This window comes from Chinchilla lanigera, unplaced genomic scaffold (assembly GCF_000276665.1).
Source record: "Chinchilla lanigera isolate Chin_1 unplaced genomic scaffold, ChiLan1.0 scaffold00034, whole genome shotgun sequence".
Lineage (NCBI taxonomy): Eukaryota > Metazoa > Chordata > Mammalia > Rodentia > Chinchillidae > Chinchilla > Chinchilla lanigera.
The window spans coordinates 17936765-17958637 of NW_004955435.1; the positions used below are offsets into that span (position 1 = coordinate 17936765).

General features: G+C 40.3%; 1 protein-coding gene across 3 annotated transcripts in view; it reads right to left on the bottom strand.

Moving 5' to 3' along the window:
- Dennd2c (DENN/MADD domain containing 2C) overlaps window positions 1-21873 on the bottom strand; it is a 100488-nt gene that overhangs the window by 77244 nt on the left and 1371 nt on the right. The window contains exon 1 of one of the 3 annotated variants that reach the window (XM_005389002.2): window positions 21401-21646. The exons of the other annotated variants lie outside the window; for them this stretch is intronic. The gene's annotated coding sequence lies outside the window, so the exon portion shown is untranslated. Of the gene's footprint in view, window positions 1-21400; window positions 21647-21873 lie in introns of those variants that run through there. 3 annotated transcript variants of the gene reach the window in all.

Sequence of the window (21873 nt, forward strand, 5' to 3'; positions counted from 1 at the left end):
TATAGTGAATGTGGTAATTATGTAGCTCTAAAATATCTCAAAAAAAAAAAAAAAAAAAGTATCATGTACAGTTACAATTCCCTATAGTGAATGTGGTAATTATGTAGCTCTAAAATGTACCAATAAAAAACAAATAACTTGAATAAAATAGAACCATGAAGTTGAGCAGAGTAAAGCAGGCAGACAAGCCTGTTTGTTGCTAAGGAGAAGGGTAAGGGGAGCATTTGTGCCGGAGAGCTGCCTGCGGGGCTTGTCAGAACCCAGCCAGGCTAAAGGGCAGCTCCACAGAGGGAGACCCAAGATGGGGTTTTAAGAGCTTTACCAAAACAAGGAAGATATGCAGGCTGTCAAATGCCTCGAGGCGGAACAGGGTAAGGAATGCACCTTCTAAGAAGCACTGACTAGCACACAGTGTTGACAACTGGACCTCAGCTTGATTTCAGTTCCTTATTTGAATGCCTACGTGTTACTTCCCAAACTACCCAATTAAGTACTGACTGAATAGTATATAACTATTTAAAAAGATGGATTAAACATCTGTCTACAGTCATGAAAGGATGTACAAAATAAAAGTGGGAAAAAATACATGGGAGAAATAATTTCTCTAGTATGACTATTCCACAGACTTTTGTCTTTCTGAGACAGGGTCTCACTATGCAGTTCAGGCTGGATTTGAACTCACTTTGTAGCCCAGGCCGGCCTCAAACTCGCTAAGATCCTCTTGCCTCAGCCTCCTGGATGCTGAGATTACAGGTGTGTGCCACTATGCCTGGCTCCACAGACTTTTTAAAAGGGATATACATATATCTGTGTACTTATCCTGCCCTCCTCCTTCAAAATATGAATTTCTGATGTTACATAATTGACTCCTATCCTCTATACAGTCCCTTTTTCTCAAATAGGGAGTGGGTGGGTAAGATTTTTACCTTCCTCAGAGTCAAAGAAGGAAGTAATTAGGAAGTGATCATCTTGTGATCATATGGATTTTCTTGGTTCAGTATATGGTCAGTTATGCCAGTAAAAGTTTTATTATCTTCATAGTGGTACTTTTTATACCACTAAATCATATATTTAAATTTTTTTCATTATTATAATAGCAACTCAATATTTTTATAAGACTTAATGTTATGGACCCCACTTACTGAATTATGGTAAATGGTTACACAAGAAATTATCAATAACGCTATCAGTAAAAAGGACCCAGCGTGGGGAACCAACCCCACCCTACTCCTCCCTTATATTGCTTTATACAGTGCTTGAAATTTCTCATCATGATTATGTTTTTTATTGTTTTTAAATGTTAAAACAAGACCCATCCAGAGCTGGGGATGTAGCTTAGTGCTAGAAGGCTTGCCTACCATGCGGGAGGCCTGGGATTTGACCTCTAGCACCACAAAAGCTGTTTTTCAACGCATGTGCCAGGCAAGATTGCACCTACCTATAATCCCAGCACTCTGGGAGGTAGAGGCAGGAGGACCATTTAGCAACTCAGTATGAGCTGACCTCAAAATAAAAAGTAAAAAGGGCTGGGGATATAGCTCAGTAAGTACCAGCGGGTTCATTTCCTGGTACCACCAAAAACATCTATGCTCTTGCTGAGTTGGCTCCACAGGGCAAAGATTTAGGCAGGGTAGGAAACTCTGCACATTACCCTTTGAAGCCCTGGATCCTAAACTTTCTATCCTGTCCTCTGTAGATTCTTGGTTGGAGGTCATCACATACCTACAGCACAAGATGGCAGCAACAAAGATCAATCAACTCTAGGCTCCAGCTTGTTATGAAAAGGGCAAAGTACTTGCTGGGGTCCCAGTGGACTCTAAAGATAATCAGACAAGGCAAATTAAAATTAGTCATATTCACGAAAAACTGAAAGAGTACTATGCCATCTTGGTTCAACTGGTGTCCATCACCATAGTGACAATGGTACGGAATTGCACAAAGGATGCAGAAAATACTGCAGAGTGTGCACAAGGGTATCATCGATCCAGGTGATTCCAGAACAGACTGGTGAAAAGTAAACCACGCAAAATTTTCTTTTTGAGACAGGGTCTCACTATGTAATCCAGGCTGGCCTTTAGCTCACTATATAGACCAGGATGGCTTTGAACTCCTGGCAATCCTCCTGCCTCAGCCTCCCATGTTCTAGGATTATAGGCACCACACCCAGCTTATTCTTTCTTTTTTTAGACAGGATCTCACTATGTAGTTCAGGCTGCCTTAAACTCACTGAAGGGGGAAATTTAAAATTTTGAATGAAAGCCTGCCCAGGATGCCCATCAAGATCAAGTCGACATATCTGGCAGGACCAATAACAGAACACTCATCCCTTTGTATAAACCCTTGTCTTTACTGCCTTTATGTAACTGATGGCCTTGCAATGTAACTTGAGTGTTTAAACTCCCTTAGTCACCCAACCCTCCAATTATAATGTGCCAAATCTGCCTTTATACCTCCCTGCTTGCCCTTCCTATAAAAGTCCCAAAACCCTGCTGGGCGGGGCTCACTCTTTGGGAGAGATCCCAGTCAAGCCCACTGGTGTAATAAACTGCCTCCTAAACCTTCTCAGTGCATTTCTTCTCATGTAGCTTGCTCTTTCTTTTTTTTTTAGACAGGGTCTCACTATGTAGCCCAGGTTGGTCTTGAACTGGCAGCCATCCTATTGCCTCAGCCTTCCAAATGCTGGAATTACAAGTATGTGCTACCATACCCAGCACAAAATTCTTCTTTAACAAAATCTGTCAAAGCTTATTTTTAAAAAAATCTATATGAATACATAGAATTTATAGTTAATATGGACATACATCAAAATGCTAACAATGATCTCTCAGTAATAGAATTATGGTTGAGTTTTTGTTTTGTTTTTTCTTTACATATATTTTCTACTATAAAAAAAGATCTCTTGCACTACTCTTGTCTCAAAAAAGATAAGTACTTTTAAACATATACATCATATATTTTCTGGGTCATCCATATATAGCATTGAGAAAGTTAAAACAGGAAGAGCCAGGCGTGGTGGCGCACACCTGTAATCCCAGCACTCGGGAGGCTGAGGCAGGAGGATCGTTGCAAGTTGAAGGCCAGCCTGGGCTACAAAGTGAGCTCAAGGCCAGCCTGAACTGCATAGCAAGATCCTGCCTCAAAAAAAACCAAAAATAAATAAATACATAAATAAATAATAAAAAAAAATCAAACAGGAATAAGAGCAGTTGAGCTGTATTAAACACCTGCTATGTCCACTCATTTCCACAGAGCCTCTCTGCAGTAAGGATTACATCTGGGCAGATGAAAACAGCAGGTGGCTCACCCTTTACACATTTGTTTTTTCTGCCTTTTCTTTAAGTGTTTAAGAAGCTGTCGGGTCCCCAGTTCCCACCCTAGATGTGCTTCTGCTGGCATCGACAACACATGCTACATCATCATTTCATAGTCCATCCCAGCTACTGGAGCACCATTGTTACATTCACACTCCAGGAAGCAGAAAGGAAAAAAAAAAAGCTATATTTAAGCAGCCTTCCTGTAAGTCTCACATAACACTGGTGTTTATGGCTCACTGACCAGAACTTACTCAGGTATACTAAATGAAACCAAAACTAGTAAGTATAATCTATTCTTTTATTCTGTAATATACCCAGTTTTAAAAAATGGGTTCTGTTACTTACGAAAATGGGTACTAGAGTGGGCAACAACAACAACAAAAAATCTCCACTACGTGCAGGTATTAGCCTCATTTGTAGGCAGAAAAGAGATCTCAGAGTCAAATGGTTAAGTGGCAAAGATGCAATTTGGCCTGGCAAGCGCAAGGTCGTGAGTTCAGTTCCCGGTACCGGAGAAAAACAAAAAAACAAACAAACAAAAAAAGATGCAATTTGGAAACTGCCCATGTACTCTTCACTATATATTCTGAGTCTCGTTACAAAATTATCTGTATGAGCTGTGCATAATGGCACACACTTGTGACCCCAGCCCTTGGGAGGCTGAGGCAGGAGGATTGCTACAAATCTGATGCCAGGTTGAGCTACATAATGAATTCAAGCACAGCCTGAGCTACAAAGCAAGACCCTGTCTCAAAAAATTATCTACATGAAAGAAAATACAAACACACAGGAAATTTATATATAATTAAAGGGCAGTATATCATTAAACGAGATTGGGTAACTAGCATCACAGAAGGCTCCTTCCCAATTAATGATCATGACATCTGACTCACCATTCTGATTTATTATTGGATTAGTTTTTCACTGTTCTTGAATTTCACTGAAACAAAATAAGACCTCAAGTATTCTTTGCGCATAATTCCTTTTGTACAAAACAGTACATGATTGATTCATTTTAGATAAGTTTTTCTTTCTGCCACTTAATGGAAATACCAACATTGATTTATTCATTCTTTTGTTGGTACATATCTGGATTGTTTCCACGTTTTGACTATTACAAAGAAGGCTGTTACAACCATCCTTACATTATACGTATCTTTGATAGACTTAAGAACTTATTTCTGCCTGACATGGTAGTGCATGTCTGTAATCCCAACACTCGGGAGGCTGAGTGCGAGTTCAAGCCAGCCTAGGCAACACAGTGAGTTCAAGGGCAGCCTAAACTGCACAGCAATGTCCCATCTCAAAAAACAAACAAAACCTTATTTGGGGGGATATACTGTTATTGGGTTACAGATTAGGCATATTTGTAACTATACTAGACAATACCAGAGAGTTGGGGCTGGGGATTTAGCTCAGCGGCAAAAGTGCCTGCCTGGCAAGCGCAAGGTCGTGAGTTCGGTTCCCGGTACCGGAGAAAAACAAAAACAAAAACAAAAACAAAAACAAATACCAGAGAGTTTTCCAAAGCAACTATACCACTTTACACTCTCATCAGGGATGTATGAATTTTAGTCACTCGCCAGTCTCACGCAGGCACTGTGCCACTGAGCTATATCCCCAGTTTTTTTGCTTTTTTTTTGGATACCACTTGGAATTGTTAGTACTGTTAATTTTAGCTGTTCTGATACGTAGTGGTATCCCATGTGGTTTCCATGTAAACTTTTCTTCCTCCTCTTTTTTTTTTTTTGTCTTTTTAAGACTGGGTTTCACTATGCAGTTCAGGCTGGCCTTAAACTCACTTTGTAGCCCAGGTTGACCTTGAACTCACAGTGATCCTCCTGCCTCAGCCTCCTCAGTGCTGGGATTACAGGCATGTGCCACTATGCCCAGCTCCATGTAAATATTTTAAACTCATTTATTTTTAAATAATATCACACTGCTTTTATTACTACAAAGTTATGATTTTTTAAAATGACTTTAACACATTATCATGCTCTGTTGAAATTAAGCATTATAAACTTTAAAAACATTTCAAATCTAGAATAAATCAGTTCTCATATGTTCTGGGTCAGTTCATATGTATCACAGATAGTAATTTAAGTCATAAAGATAAACAAAAGATGGAAAAAATGAGAGAAATACCAGGAGCACACAGAATTGTGGAAGCCTAGGGAAGAATATCTTTCAAGAAAAGAGTAGCGTACTGGGGGTGTATCTTAGTGGCAGAATCTTTGTCTAGCATACGTGAGGCCCTGAGCACAACTAAAAGAAGCTCAAAAGAATGGTCAAGAGCAACAGATGCATTGTCAAAAGATCAAGAAAGACGGACCTGGGTGTCTGTTGGTCAGCAGGACAACTAGACTAGGCTTAGCAGCGCGGAGGCTGAAGGGAAATCATAATGGAAGATTAGAGATGTAAAATAGGTGATGCGAAGGAGACAAAAGGAAGCAAGAACACACAGGTTCCACAGGCAGAGGGTTTTCAAATAGGAAAAAATTAGGGACCAAACTTTAGAGAACAGTCATCATGATTAGGTTTTGCAGAAGAGAACAAAGCACCAGACAAGAATGGCAGAAATAAAGCCAGGGTAATGTAGGTCACATTTATCATGGGAGAAAAGTCCTTTAAAAAAAGTTAAGGCACGGTACTACATGACTATAATCTCAGCACTTGAGATTAAGGCAGGAGGATCAGTGCGCTCAAGGCCATCCTGTGCTACATAGTGAGTTCAAGACCAGCCTGAACTGCAGAGCAAGACCCTGTCTCAACCCCCAACCCCAAAAGGAAAAAAAAGAATACAATATTAATTTTCAAGTCAGTAAAATAGATAATAAAAACAAAAATGAAAGCAAGTTCAAATAAAACATTTTGAAGGGGAAAAATATTGTTATGGTTTAGACCTACAGTGTCCCCCCCAAATTCTCATCTATTGGGGGAGCTTTTGAAAAGGGATGGGGCACTATTAATCCACTAATGTGCTCATAGCTGAATGTGCTATTAAGCACTGGGACTGCTGGTTCTCTCTCTTGCACACGCGTTCTGTCTCTCCCCCTCTCCCTCTTCTTCCTGATTACCATGTAGGGAGCAGCTTTCCTTTGCCAACCCCTTCTCTCATGCCATTTTTGTCTTCCCACAAGCCTACCATGGACTGAACCTTCTGAAACCATGAACCAAAATTAACCTCTCCTTCATTTTTTTTTTTTTTTAACCTCTCCTTCAAATTGTGGCTATTAGGTATTTTGTACCAGCAATGGGGAAGCTGACTAATAGACATATTTTTCAAAACTGCAGCAAAAATTAATGAAGGATATAGTAAACTCAGAGGAGAGGAAAGAATTTAGCATATAGACAAGTAAAGCATATAGAACCCTAAATAGCCATGATCAGAAAAAAAAAACCACTCCATGCACACAATAATTAAATAATTAAAACAGCAGAACTACAACAGAAGAACAGGATCTTGAAGGCTGATAGAGAAAAGAAAAAAATCACTCATAAAGGAAAACCTATTAGAATTACAAGAGATTTCTCAACACAAACCTTAAAAGCAAAGAGGGCATAGAATTAAGTGTTTCAAACTCTTAAAGAAAATAACTTCCAGGCCAGGCGTGGTGGTGCACACTTGTAATCCCAGCACTCAGGACACTGAGGCAAAAGGATTGCTCCAAGTTCGAGGCCAGCTTGGGCTACAGGTGAGTTCAAGCTCATCCTGACCTGCATAGTGAGACCCTGTCTCAAAAAGATAGATAGATAGATAGATAGATAGATAGATAGATAGATAGACAGACAGACAGAGAGACAGAGAGGCAGACAGGTATGAAGATAGATAGACAGACAGACAGACAGAAAAAAAGAAAGAAAGAAAGAGGAAGGGGAAAGAGAGAAAGAGAAAAAAGAGAGAAAAGAAAAGAATGTCTAACCCAGACTGTTATAGCTTGCAAAATTATCTTTCAAAATTGGTGGGAAAATAAGATACTTCCATGACAAAGAAAACCTAAAGAAATCCATGACCATCAAACCAACACTCCCCAAAATTCTCAAGGATATTCTACGAGAAAATGAAGTTAACAATTCCAAAAGGTCCAATAAAATGAATATATCAGGTAGGACTAGTAATTAAGTAGAAGAGAAAGAAAGCCAAACAGCAGCAGGGGGCCGGAGATTCAGCTCAGCAGCACAGTCCCTGCCTGGCAATTGCAAGGGCCTGAGTTCAATTTCTAGTACTAAAAATTTTTTTTAAAAAAACAGCAACAGGAAATTAATACAATGACAGGAATAAATCCATACCGATCGACTATAACTATTAACGTAAATGGGCTCAACTTGCCAATTAAAAGACAGGTTAGTGGAATGGATCAAGAAACAAAATCCAACGGTATGCTATACACAACAAACACATTTAACACAGAGAAAATACACAAACTAAAAATCAAAGGATGGAAAAGAATATTCCACAATGGAAACCTGAAAACATGTAGGACTAGCTATGCAATTTTCAGACGAAGTGTATTTCAAGCCAAAGCCGATCAAAGAAGGCAAAGAAGGCCATTACACACTGTTTAATGGAACTATTCAACAGGAAGGGATAATAATTACAAACATATGCACCAAAGCACAGTGCACCCAACTTCATAAAACAAATTAATGGACAAAAAACATCAGATAAACATCAAAACAATTATAGTAGGGGATCTCAGTTGCCCACTATCAGAAATAGATCAACTATGCCGGGCGTGGTGGTGCACACCTGTGATCCCAACACTCGTAGGCGGAGGCAAGAGGATAGTCATGAGTTTGAAGCCAACCTGGGCCACCCACTGAGTTCAAGGCCAGCCTGGGCTAAATAGCAAGACCCCATCTCAAACAAAACAAAACAAAACAATCAAGTAAACAAAAAAATTGAAACTGGGTGTCCACAAGCAGAAGATTGAGCCTAGACCCATATATCTCACCAGTACTAAACTAAAATCAAAAGGATCAAAGATCTAAATGTTAAAACAGAAGCACTTAATCTGCTGGATGATAAAACAGGTCCAATTCTTGAAGATACAGGCATAGACAGATGAAAGCAAGGACTTCCCAAACAGAACCCCTGTAGCACAAGAAATAATACCAAAGAAACAAATGGGGTCATATCGTATTTAAAAGCTTCTGCACAGCAAAGGAAACAACCAACACTGAAGAGACAACCTACAGAATGAGAAAATTTTTTTTTGCAGTAATTCCACAGAGAGAAGACTAACATCAAGAATATATAAAGAACTCAAGGAGCTAGGGATTTATTTCAGTGGTGCAGCACCTGCCTGGCAAGTATGAGGTCCTGAGTTAGATTCCTGGTACAAAAAAAAAAAAAAAAGAAAGAAAGGAAAAAGAACTCAGAAAAATTAGGCACCTCCCTCAAAATAAAAGACCCAACCAAAAAATGGGCAACCAAAATGAATAAATACTTCTCAGAAAGTGGCCAACTGCTGGGCATCAGAGAAATACAAAAGTGGTCAATTGCTGGGCATCAGAGAAATACAAATTAAAACTACACAAATAAGGCTGAGGCAGGAGGATCAACATGAGCTCAAGGCCAGCTTGTGCTATAAAGTGAGTTCAAGGCTAGCCTGAACATCAATACAATTATAGTGGGGGGGTCTCAATTCCCCACTATCACAAATAGATCAACTATGCTGGGAAAAAAACTACACAGATACCATCTTACCCAAAAAGAATGGCTATCATCAAAAAATCTAAAAATAACAAATGCTGGAAAGGATATGAGGAGAAAGGAACTCTACTACATTGTTTATGTACATAAACTAGTACAACAACTGTGGAAATCAGTGTAGAGATTCCTCAAAAAACTAAAAATTCCAGCTATTCCCCTTTTATTTATTTTTTTGTTTGTTTGTTTGTTTTTGTTTTTCTCCGGTACCGGGAACTGAACTCACAACTGTGCGCTTGCCAGGCAGGCGCTTTTGCCGCTGAGCTAAATCCCCAGCCCCATATTCCCCTTTTAAGTATCCTCCCAAAAGAGTTACAGTCATCATATTACAAAGATACATCCATACTCATGTTTATAGCAGCACAATTTATAATAGGTACATCTTGGAAACAGTATATACGTTCATCAACAGATGAATGGGTAAAATGTGTTTATACACAAGGGAGTACTACTCTGCCACAAAGAAGGATAAACTTGAGGCATTCATAGGTAAATGGATGCAACTTGAGAACATAATGTGAAGTGAAATAAGTCACACACAAACTCAAATATCACAGTTTCTCTTCTATGTGACTATGTATATATTCACACACAGAAAGTAAAATAGAAGAGAGACAAACAGAAAATAGAGGGATGTTCAAATATTTTCTCAAAAATACTTTGTTGTTTTAAAAATATTTAATATATATGCTAATTTCTTTCATTTATATTACTGGTTTATCTTAGTTCACTGGAAAGAAAGTTTATGTTACCTGTTTCTTTTCCCTAAGTATCTTTTTGGTTTATGTCCTTTTGGGTAACTACTTTAAAGTTAACAATAACACAGTGAGGGGCTGGGGATTTAGCTCAGCGGCAAAGCGCCTGCCTGGCAAGCGCAAGGTCGTGAGTTCGGTTCCTGGTACCGGAGAAAAACCAAAAAAAAAAAAACAATACACAGTGAAACAACTATTGTTATTCTCTTATTATTTAGTTATGAAAATGTTTCACTTTCCCATAAATAAAAAGAAAAAAGAGACGGCAGCCACTGCCTTCATGATCACCGCTGCCCTCGTGTTCTTGCAGTGGCCCACCCGGCACGTGGGGCACCATCTTCACTTTTCTTCCTTCTTTTTGCATTTCAGCTTTTCTTCACTTCTTTTTGGGTTTTTTGTTAGTTTTGTTTTGTTTTCTGAGACCGGGTCTCACATTGTAGTGCAGGCTGGTCTTGAACTCACTGGGTAGTCCACACTGGCCTTGGACTTGCGGTGATCCTACTGCCTCAGCTTCCCAGGTGAGGGAGTACAGGCGTGCGCCACCATGCCAGCCTTCTTCTTCTCCTTTTACTTTCAATAAATGTTGCATTTTCAAGTTTAAAAAAAAAAAAGTGTGAGGCCAGCCTGAGAAACTTATGAAGATCCTGACTCAAAATTTAAAAGGGGTGGAGGGGTACTTCAGTGATACAGTGCTTGCCTAACATGCTCTAGTCCCTGGGTTCAATATCCAGTACCTCCCCCCAAAAAGAAATACAATTGGTGTTAATACACACACACACACACACATGAAACAGAAATTTCACAAAATAATTGCCCTTAGCACATATGATGAAGTACAATATAAAGTCAAATATTTCATTATTTAAAAACATTAAAATTCCAAGATAAATATAGAAATTAAAATTAGAAGAGATTCAACTTAATGAAATAAGTAATCTTTCCTGATCATAAATTAATTCCAGGGGCCAGAGATATGGCTCAGCAGCACAAGCACCTGCCTGGCAAGCACAAGGTCCTGAGTTCAATTCCTGGTATCAAAAAAAAAAATTAATTCCAGTCTGGAAATCACAAGGAAAACACTATGTGCCTCTCAGGCTCACTGAGGAGTCTGTTTTATGCTTTTCCTTTTAACTGGGTCGAGACCAAAAATCCTAGCAGAAACAACTAAGTTGCTGTCAACCGCAAAAACAGCACTGCATTCTACCCAGCAACAGAAATTCTTTAGTCTTAATACATAATAAACAATATGTGATCATTCTTCACAGCAAAGAACTAAGCAGCAAGAATTCACTGTCTTCTTGGAATATACATTAAATTCAATTATTGGAGGGGGGCAAATGAATCTTTTAGCCAATGTTTTCCTTCAAAGCTTCTCTTTAGGAAAATAATGAAAATTTTTACGACAGAAAAGTCAGAGGTAATAACTCTGCCTTTTATTTTGTTCAATCTTTCGTCTCTGAATATGCCGTCTTGGAGATGCATTAACAATGTTTAAAAGCTACAGTGGTTACATATAGATACAGAAGCCATAATAATGTCCAAGTGGGACCTTCAGCACACAGCTTCAAAGTGAGTTCCCTAGATTGCCAAAAAATACCATTTAAAAGTGCAAATTTTAGCCAGGCATGGTGGCACACACCTATAATCCCAGCACTTGGGAGCCTGAGGCAGCAGGATCATTGCAAGTTCGAGACCAGCCTGGGCTACAAAGTGAGCTCGAGGCCAGCCTGAACTGCATAGAGAGACCCTGTCTCAAAAAAGACAAAAGAAAACACCCCGGAGAAAGCACAGCGAGCTATGGTGAGGAAAACCCCGCTAGCAAGTTCTTCTTGAGAACCTCTCCTTTATGCTGTCCAAATCTCAAGGAAACCCACAAAACTTCTACGCAGGGGTCCTAAAAGGCAGGGCTTAGATCCCACGCCTCATGCCAAGGTCAGGTCTGGGCCATCCTATGGAGAACCTGGGTTCTGAGAAGTCGGCACTCAAGGCTTTGGGAACTGCTCTGTGCATGTGTTCCAGGACCTTGTAATTAACCGGTCAGGCCTACTCTCCTAGCCAGCTTTGCCACACCCTAGTCTCCTATCTTAAAATCCTGTCTCAAAAAAAAAAAAAGCAGGTTTGGGGATGCAGTTGTGTGTAATATGTGAAATGTCCAAGTGGAACCTTCAGCATACAGCTTCAAAGTGAGTTCATTAGACTGCCAAAAAATAATCTGTGTGAAATATCCTGCATTCAATCCCCAGTGTGTGTGTGGTGAGCTTCCTTAAAACACTGAGGGACTCGCAGAGCATGGTGGCACACACCTGTAATCCCAGCACTCGCCCATAATCCCAGCACTCGGGAGGCTGAGGCAGGAGGATCAGTGTGAGTTTGTGACCAGCATGGACTGCAAAGTGAGCTCAAGGCCAGCCTGAACTGCATAGCGAGGCCCTGTCTCAAAAAGACAAAAAAAAAAAAAAAAAGTGATTTTTCTTTATTCTTTTTGAAAAAAAAAAAAAAAGAACTGAGGGACTGGAGAGCCACACAGATCCGTCTCCCCGTCCTCTATCCCCCGGGACACTGCTCCCTCGCATCTGTCAGTATGTGACAGCAACACTGTCCAGGCAAACAGCCCCTCTTTTCTACACACTCAGCAACACAGCCACCCCAGCCCCCTACTTCATCCCAGTTCCCCCCTTTCATAAGTATGCAAAAAGAAAAATGCAAACGTTGGGGTTTAGCTGGAGCTGCTACCTCTGCTCGTGACTTTTAACCATGTAATGATATACAGCAAAAGTTGCTGGTGTCCTAGGAATCTGTAGCTGTGCAATTTCTATACATTTGCAATTAGAAATACAAAAAATTTATTTAGCTATTTAAAAAAATTAAAGGCCAATCATAGTCCCAGTACTTAAGAGGCTGAGGCAGGAGTATCACACGTTCAAGGCCAGCATTGGCTACACAGTGAGTTCAAGGCAAGCCTGAGCTACACAAGACCGGGTCTCAAAAAAAAACATTGAGGGGGGACCGTGATGCTGCTCAGTGGTATACCGTTTGCCTAGCATGCCTCAGGACCTGGGCTCCAGCTCCATCACCTCAAAAGAATAAGCCAACAGCCAGACTGGTGGCATACACCTGTAATCCCTGCTACTTTAAAGGATGAGGCACAAGGTTAGGTAAGTTTGAGCCCAACATGGGCAATTTAAATCCTCTCTCAAAATAAAAAGGGTTAGGGATATAGCTCAGTGGTAGAGCACTTGCCTAGTATGTTCAAGAGAAAGTTAAGTATGCTAAATTTCCAATAATCCTTTTCATTTTGTTGTATTTATAATTTTGTTTTTGAGACAGAATCTCACTATGTAGCCCAGGCTGGCCTTGAACTTGTGATCCTCCTGCCTCAGCCTCGCAAATGCTAAGATTACAGGCATGCTCCCCAACACCCAGCTTTAAATTTTAAAGACTTCTAGTTTTCATTTGCAACACTGTTACCAATACATAAAGGCTGACATTTTACTTAGGTTTTGTTCATTTAATAAAACTATATTTTAAATAATCTTCATTAAAAGTCATAATTTTTCTCAAGTCAATAATTTCATCAATATTTTTATAAATCTAGATCCAGCTATTAAACATGAACCCTGTACTTATTATAGCACGCCTTTTTCTTCTAACAATAAAATAAATTATAAAGGCCATCAATCTAGTTTGATTTTAAAGTTACAATAATGACTGAATTCTTGAAAATGTCACACTAAAAGAATGCATTTAAAGTTCAAAATAAAACTTTCATGGACATGTCCACCACTTTTATCAAATTCTCACACACTCTGTCTGACCTCAAATTATGTTAATATAAATTAACTGCAATAATAACCATCGAATTACAGTCCTAATCAAATTACCCATCATTAATCTTCATAATCTTCCTCTTTTGTTCCATATTACCCTTTACAGTTTAAACAGAAACCAGGGAAAAGAAGATTTTCACCAAATACTGCTGTGGAACAGGCTGTGTCATTTCCTCCCAGCAGGCCCCATTAGTATAGTCTTAATAGATTCTTATTTAATCAGTGTATCAAAAAATACAGATAAATATTTAAATTCAAAGTTATGCTTCAGATTGCTAAGTAACCAGTTCAAACATATCCCACACAACTTAGGGGGTTATGTTGTTGTTGTTCTGTTTCCTTCAAAGAGAAAAAAGAGAGGAAAAAAAGCAAATAGGCACTCATACCTCCCATGCTCTGTCTCATCAAACTGTCCAAAATTTTAACCTTCACACCAAAAAAAAATACACAACTATGTCATTTCTGGGAATTCAAACTTCAAAGGAAAACTAATAATTTCCCTTGCCTTCTATTGTAAACAGTTATCACTGTTATAAAATCATGAAGAAAGTTAGAAAATTTAAAAAGAGCAGCAGTAATCTTTACATAAAATAAATGGGCCAGATGTGGTGGCGCACACCTGTAATACCAGCACTGGAGGGGCTGAGGCAGGAGGATTGCCACAAGTTCAAGGCTAGCCTGGGCTACATAGCAAAACCCTGTCTCTAACACCAAAAAAACACACACCCCCATAAGAGTTATGTAATTAATATTGTCTTCTTTTGGGTTTTTTTGCGTTTTTGTTTGAGACAGGGTCTTGCTATGTAGTACAGGCTGGCTTTGAACTTAGTGAGAAGCCCAAACTGGCCTTGAGCTCTCAGCAATCCTCCTGCCTCAGCCTCCCCAGTGCTGGGATTACAGGCATGTGCCATCATGCCCAGCTAATATTGTCTGAACTGAATTCTAAAAATGTTCTCAGGCTGATAACCAAGAATCTAAGATTTATAAGGAAGAAAACCTTCAATTTTCTTAAAGACAGGTTGAAGAGCCAGGGATGGCGGTAATACCTGCCTGAAACCCTAGCTACTCAGGAGGCAGAGGCAGAAAGATCACAAATTAGGGGGCAGCTTGGCCAACTTAGCAAGATCTTGTCTCGAGATAAAAGGGGTCAAGTTCAGTGGGAGAATGCCTACCTTGAGGCACTTGGTTCAATTCCCACTATATACCACAAGAAATATATACCCACTATATACCATAGGGTAAGCACTCAGGATAGCTGGACGTCAAAAAGGAGGTTCTTTGTACTGCACTCTCATTTCACCATGTTTGATCATTTAGTCCTATAACCTGTTATAACACCTATGAAAGTGCAAACCCATGTTTCTTTTCCTCAGGATTAAAATTATTCAAGTCAGAGAAGAAAAAGACAAAAGACTATCCTGTCCAACCTTCTGGGAGCCAGTGCAGATAACTTCTTCAAGCTTTGATCTCTTATTCCACCCGTTTTGGTGCCCTGACTTTTGTTTTGCTTTGGTTTTTGGCAGTACTATGGATTGAACTCAGGGCCTTCACATTAAGCTACCTTTTTTTTTTTTTGAGGAAAGTTCTCACTAAGTGATTAAGTTGCCCAGGTTGGGCTCAAACTTTCTATCCTCCTACCTCAGCCTCCCAGAATGCTGGGATTACAGGTGAGCATGTGGAGTTCAAGTGTCTATACTTTCACTGAAGCAAAGACTTCAGCCTTAACCGATTCAGTAAGAAGTACAGAATTTTGTTGTTCTTGCTTTTGTTTTTTTTCAGACAGGGTCTTGCTATATAGCCCAGGCAGGCCTCAAAGGCATGACCCTCCTCCCTTAGTCTCCCAAGTGATGGGACTACACACATGCACCACTGCGCCTGGTTTAGTAGTATTGAGTACTGAAAAAATATTGTCAAACATATTTTTATTCTGACACTGTACAAACTAATCTATTTCTCTGTATCTCTATTCCTTTTTTTTTTTTTTTTTTTTGAGCGCGCAATGTAGTTCAGACTGGTATTGAACTCATGTAGCTCAGGCAAGCTGTCTCCAACTTGGGGCAATCCTCCTTAGCCTCCCAAGTGCTAGGATTACAGGGATGAGCCACCATACCTGGCTTATCCTCTATCTATGAGAAATGGAGGATGAATGACAATTTTTCGGATATTTTAACAAATGTACTTGAACTCAGAAACAGGAAGTATAACTTTGACGAACCATAATGGTTTTTCAACTAAACTTACAAATTCAAGCATTTCAAAGAACAGGACAAGAACAGCAGACGATGGCCTCCCCTGGACCAACTCTGGCTGCCTGCTTTTGTAAGAACTCCAAGTAGAACATCCCTGTAATCCCAGCACTCGGGAGACTGAGGCAGGAATATCACTGCGAGTTCAAGACCAGCCTAGGTTACAAAGTGAGCTCAAGGCCAGCCTGAACTGCACAGAGAGACCCTGTCTCAAAAAAAAAAAAAAAAAAAAAAGATCTCTGAGTTAAAATGGATTTTCATTTTTTAAATTGTTGGAGCTGGGTGTGGTGGCGCATGCCTGTAACCCCTGCATTTGGGAAGCTGAGGCAGGAGGATCACCTAGAAGTCAAGGCCAGCCTGGAATACATAGTTAAAGGAACAGCCTGAATTACACAGCAAGACCCTGTCTCAAAAAAGCAATAAATTGTTGGAGAAAAAAATCAAATTATAACATTTTGTGCCAGTCATGGTGGCACAAACCTGTAAGCTCAGTTCTCAAGAGGCTGAGGTAGGAGGATCATTTCAAAGCTACATAATGAGTCAAAGGCTAATCTGAACTATATAGTAAGATTCTGTCTCAAAAAAAAATTTAATTTAAAAAATTATAAAATGTACCAATAAAATCAGATTTTTTAAAAAACGTAACATTTTGTCATGTAATAATCATATAAAACTCAAGTTTCAGTGTCTTATAAGGTTTGGGTTTTTTTTTTGTTTTTTTGAGACAGGGTCTCTCTATGCCGATCAGGCTGTCCTTGAGCTCATTTTGTAGCCCAGGCTGGCCTTGAACTTGCAACGATCCTCCTGCCTCAGCCTCCCGAATGCTGGGATTACAGCATGTACCACCGCACCCAACTTTCAGTGTCTACAAATTTTATTCCAACACACCCCACATTTATGCATTTAAATACTTCATTACCTACAGCTGAATTTTTGTTGTTTTTGTTTTTCAGACTGGATAACTACGACAGATTGGCCCACAAAATCTATACTTACTACCTAGTCCTTTACAGAAAAAGTTTGCTACCTCTACCTTAGAAAACCATACATTTTTTCTAATAATATAGTACTACAAAAATGGGGAAAATGCCAGGTGTGGTAGTGCATACCTGTACTACCAGCACTCAAGAGGCTGAGGCAGGATTACCACCAAGTCTGAGGTCAGCCTGGGGTTCACAGCGTTTTAAGTCCAGCCTGCACTACATAGCAAGATCCTGTATCAAAAAACAAAAACAAAGAATGGGGAAAATATACTGCAGCAGTGTTTCAGAAAATGGCTTCAAAACCACCACACACTCTTTGAGTCATTTTGGTGGTGACAAATCCTCATTCTTTGGAGATGAGTATGTATTCTGGAAACGGTCAAACCGCTGACAGCAGTGATGGTGAACCTTTTAGAGCTTTCACTGATACAAACAGCTCGCTGTGGCATAGGTGCCATAAGTTCGCCATCGCTGACTTAGAGCCAAGACTGAGTAAAGCTGGTTATCAAGACAAAGATAATCTAAAGTTATAGGAGAAAGAGCTGATTTATTTTCTTAAAATCTCTTATCTCTAACTTCTAAGAACTAACAATCAAGTGACCATATTTGAGCTTTGCTTCAAGGCATCATGCCACGCAAATACAAGTACAAACAAGGAAAGATAATTTTATAGTAAGGCTAGATTTACTCTCCTATATGGCTATGGATCTACTATGACATTTTTTCACAAAGCGAGACTCCAGTAATAATTTAGACAATACATTTCTGAACAAATGAGTGACTCCCAAATAAAATTTCAAAAGGACAGGACTCATACAGATATAAAAGTTATTTAATTTTTCAATTAAAACCCATTTTAGCACCAAAAACAAATAAAACCCATTTCACTGCTGTACAATAATAATTTAAAAGACAAAATGAACATAAATAATAAATAATAACCCCTTCCACTTACACAAAGCAAAGAAGATCCTTGGCTCCCTTCTCTTTTAATTTATATACTCTTCCTGAGCAATTTCATCTGCTTTTCCGGCTTCAATGAATACCTGTTAACTCTGAAACCTGAATCACCAACCTCAGGCCTGTGGATCCAACCCCAGGCCTGTGGATCCTACCTCAGCACCTCTACCTGAACTCTCCATGGACATTTTGACCTCAACACATTCAAAACTGAAAAAATCAGGCTGGGTGTGGTGGCGCACGCCTGTAATCCCAGCATTCAAAAGGCTGGGGCAGGAGGATCACACTGAATTTGAGGCCAGCCTGGGCTACAAAGTGAGTTCAAGGTCAGCCTGAAGGACACAGTGAAACTCTGTCTCAAAAAGACAAAAATAAAACAAACAAACTGAGAAAATTATCTTTCCCCAGATTGAACACTAAGATCCTTTATCCTTATGGTACTCCAAGCTAAGAAATTAAGTCATTTGCTTTTCTGTTCCGTCAGATCCAGGTGACTCTGAGGTCCTGGCAATCCCACATCGTCACCATCTGTCCTGTCCTCTCCGTTCCTGTTAGTAGTGTCCCACCCCAGGGCCTTATCTGTATTATTTCAACAGCAACAGGCTTACTGGTGCTTCTCTTCCCTACCTTTTGTCCCTCTCCATCCAAGTCAGCCTCCACGCTGCACAGCACCATGTAATCTTTCCTAATTACTCAAAACCCTCCTCCAGCTCTTCACTCTTTCTAGTCCACTCCAGAGTCCTTAGCATGATGCATAAGCTCCTTGGTACCCGGCACCATTAGACTTCCCTTTTTCTTTTTCCAAATCCCAACTCCTTACTTACCTAAACCTGCTGTTTTACAATATATCCTGCAGTTCAAAGTTTTAGAAGTGCCCTTAACATCATACTCCATAATGAAAGATTTTGCCCAACTGGACCAAGCATTCACTTCATTATCTCAAATGAAGGGAACTAAACCAGCCCCCATTACCACCACTCAGCTCACAATTTCAGTGACCCCAATATGATCAGCAGCCAAGCTCTGTGATTCCCTTTTTCCAGTTTATTTCCAGGCATCATCCCTTTTAGCCCCACCACTGACCTCAGTAACTCTCTGATCCTTAGTGACAACCAACTACTACACAACATGCTCCTCAAACACGCCACACACTTTCTTGTGTATCTCTGGTTTTCATTCTTACCGTTTTCTTACCCCAACTCAGCAAACTCCTATTCACGCTTCAAAGCCAAATTCAAACATGGTAGTTTTGTATATCCTTCTCCCTTTCACGTGCAGAATAACTTTCTCATTAGCGTTCCCCACTGAACTCTACACCTCTGTTGTCACCCTGAAACCGTGACAGCTTCCCCTTATTTCTATGTTGGTTATAAGCTTCCTGAAGACAGGAAAGCATTTTCTTTTCTTGAATCTCACATTTAACTTATAATTTAAGAACAGATACTTTAAACTTATTGACAAACAAACATCTTATATACTACTAAATGATGCTATAATTGTAATTACTGAGTGACTGAGAGTTTAGAAACAAAAAGAACCCCACATCATTCACCAGTCTCCCCTCAAAGTTTTTACAAAGTATAATTAAACTGTAGCTTGTACATGCCTTCATTTCTATCTTGCAATACCAGTCCCCCCCACACCCTTTGAAGAAGTTCCTCTTAGCACTGTCTTTTAAATACCTGTCACATTTCATATGTGTATCACTCACAGAATTTGAAACTCACTACAGTGCAAAGGTTAACGTCAGGGTTGTTGGAGGCTGTGTGATTTGAATCCTGCCTCTGCTACTTTCGCTGTCTGGCCATCGGCAAGTTATTCAGCCTCTCTGCCTCTCAATGAGATCATAAAAGCATCCATCCCTCCCAGTGCTGGTGTGAGGATTAAATAAGCTGATACATGTAAAGAATTTAGAACACTGCCTGGCACAGACTAGGTCCAATAAATGCTAGCTGACAGTCTACTGTCCTAATTAGTTTTTTGTTTGTTTTTGCCACGCTGAGGATCAAATCCAGGGCACCCTGTGCAAGCTAGGCAAAAGTGCTCTACGATTGAGTTAAAATCCTATCCCTAAAATCAGCTTTTAGAACTGTTTTTGTTTGGGGGACTGAATCCAGCCGCCTCCTTTCCTTTCTTTTTTTTTTTTTTTGAAAGAGGGTCTTGCTAAATTGCACAGGTTGGGCTTGAACTTTCAATCCTCCTACCTCAGTTTCCCAGAATGCTGGTATTACAGCTGTAGTCCACCATGCATTTTAAAACAGCTTGTTCAATACAACCCACTTGGTGGAGGGTAATCACCTAGAAGAAACTACAACCCACTTGTATTTGAGTACAATATACGAGCTACGAACGGTGCTTTGGGCTAGAAAAGGTGCTTAACAAACAATATAAATGTTAAGTTCAACAAGTTATAAGAAATTATGGGGCACTTGTCTAAAACTGGTGTTTTAAAGTTTCAAAACACACATCTAGTGAAATACTGAAATATATCTAAATCTAAATTTAAAAGCAATGTAAAACACTGTATTCACAGAAAAAAAACAAACCTATATCCACTAGTAAACATTCTTTTTATTCCTCCATTTAATTTCTTTTCTTTGTTTTTGTCTTGAGACAGGGTCCACTAAGTAGTGCAGGCTGGCCTTGAACTCACTTATGTAGCCTAGGCTGGCCTCAAACTCACAGCAATCCTCCTGCCTCAGCCTCCCCAGTGCTGGGATTGCACCATCACACCTGGCTCTTCCATTTAATTTCATCTTGTTACACAGTGGTCTAACATTCTTGCTTATAAGACTCACTACAGATTATTTAAAATACCATTTCCACCAGCCAGGCATGTGGCATATGCCTGTCATCCCAGCACTCCAGGAGGCTGGGACAGGAGGCTCACAACAAGTTGGAGGCCAGTCCGGCCAGCTTGAAGGACATGATGAGACCCTGTCTCAAAGAAACCCTAAAAAATTATCTTCATCCGTAGAAATCAGCCAACTGTCAGAAAAATTAATACTCTCTCTTTATGCATTTAAAAACTACACTGCCACATTTAATACAAAAATCCTAATGAAAGACCAAAAAACACAATTACTACATATCTTTGTTCTTCCCTGGCAAATTATTTAAGTACACTCCTGTAATTCCTCTCTAAACCTGTGGACACACATACTCACAGTAAGGACCATAAATGTCAGCCAGGCCTGGTGGCAAATGCCTGTAATCCCAGCACTCAGGAGGCTGAGGCAGGAGGACTGCCCGAGACTGAGGCCAGCAAGGGCTAGGTAGTGGTTCAACGCAGACTGAACTACATAGTGAGACCTGTCTCAGAAAGACACAACGAAACAACACAAATGTCTGTCATAAAGGCTAAACAAATGAAAGTCTTAATTTGAAGCAATGCTCCCACCTCACTTTGCCAGGTATCCTAAAGTTCAACTATTTACCTAAGGTGAAAGAGATTAATCGCTACCAAACTTCGCGGTAAATGATTCAACAACAGTGTACACTGTCTAGAAAATTTAGTTAAAAATAGAATGCATTTCAAACAATGGCAATTTTGTGGGAAAATAGTTTACACAGCGTACACAGTAAAAAGAAATTTAGCACTTCACCTGAAACAGAAGTGACACGCCAGCTTTAGGGCACAGCTCTTCACGGCCTCCGCTGAGCGCCCGACGCAGAGTCAAGCACAAACCCTGACACTTGCAGAGCGCTGTCACTCATCTCCGGCCCTCACAGCACCCCCAAGCGCGAGCTCCCCCGCTTCACGGCTCAGCGAAGCCCGGCCCGAGAGAGTTAACGCGGCGCAGGCACCAGTCCGGAGAGCGGCCGGCTTCAGCCTCCAGCCTCCAGCCTCCAGCCTCCTGACTCACACTCTAATCATCTGCTGCACCGAGCACTCAAACGCGGAGGTGCTCCCCGGCGATTCTAAACTGAAGTGCTGCCTGACGACTTTCGCTCTGGCGCTGGTCGGACTCTATCAGAAACGAAACGCACCCCACACAGGAAACCGCCCGCGAGTCCGTCTCGGCCCGTCCACGCTCCAACTCGGCCGCGGCGCGGGGCGCTCCCCCGCGGCTCCGCC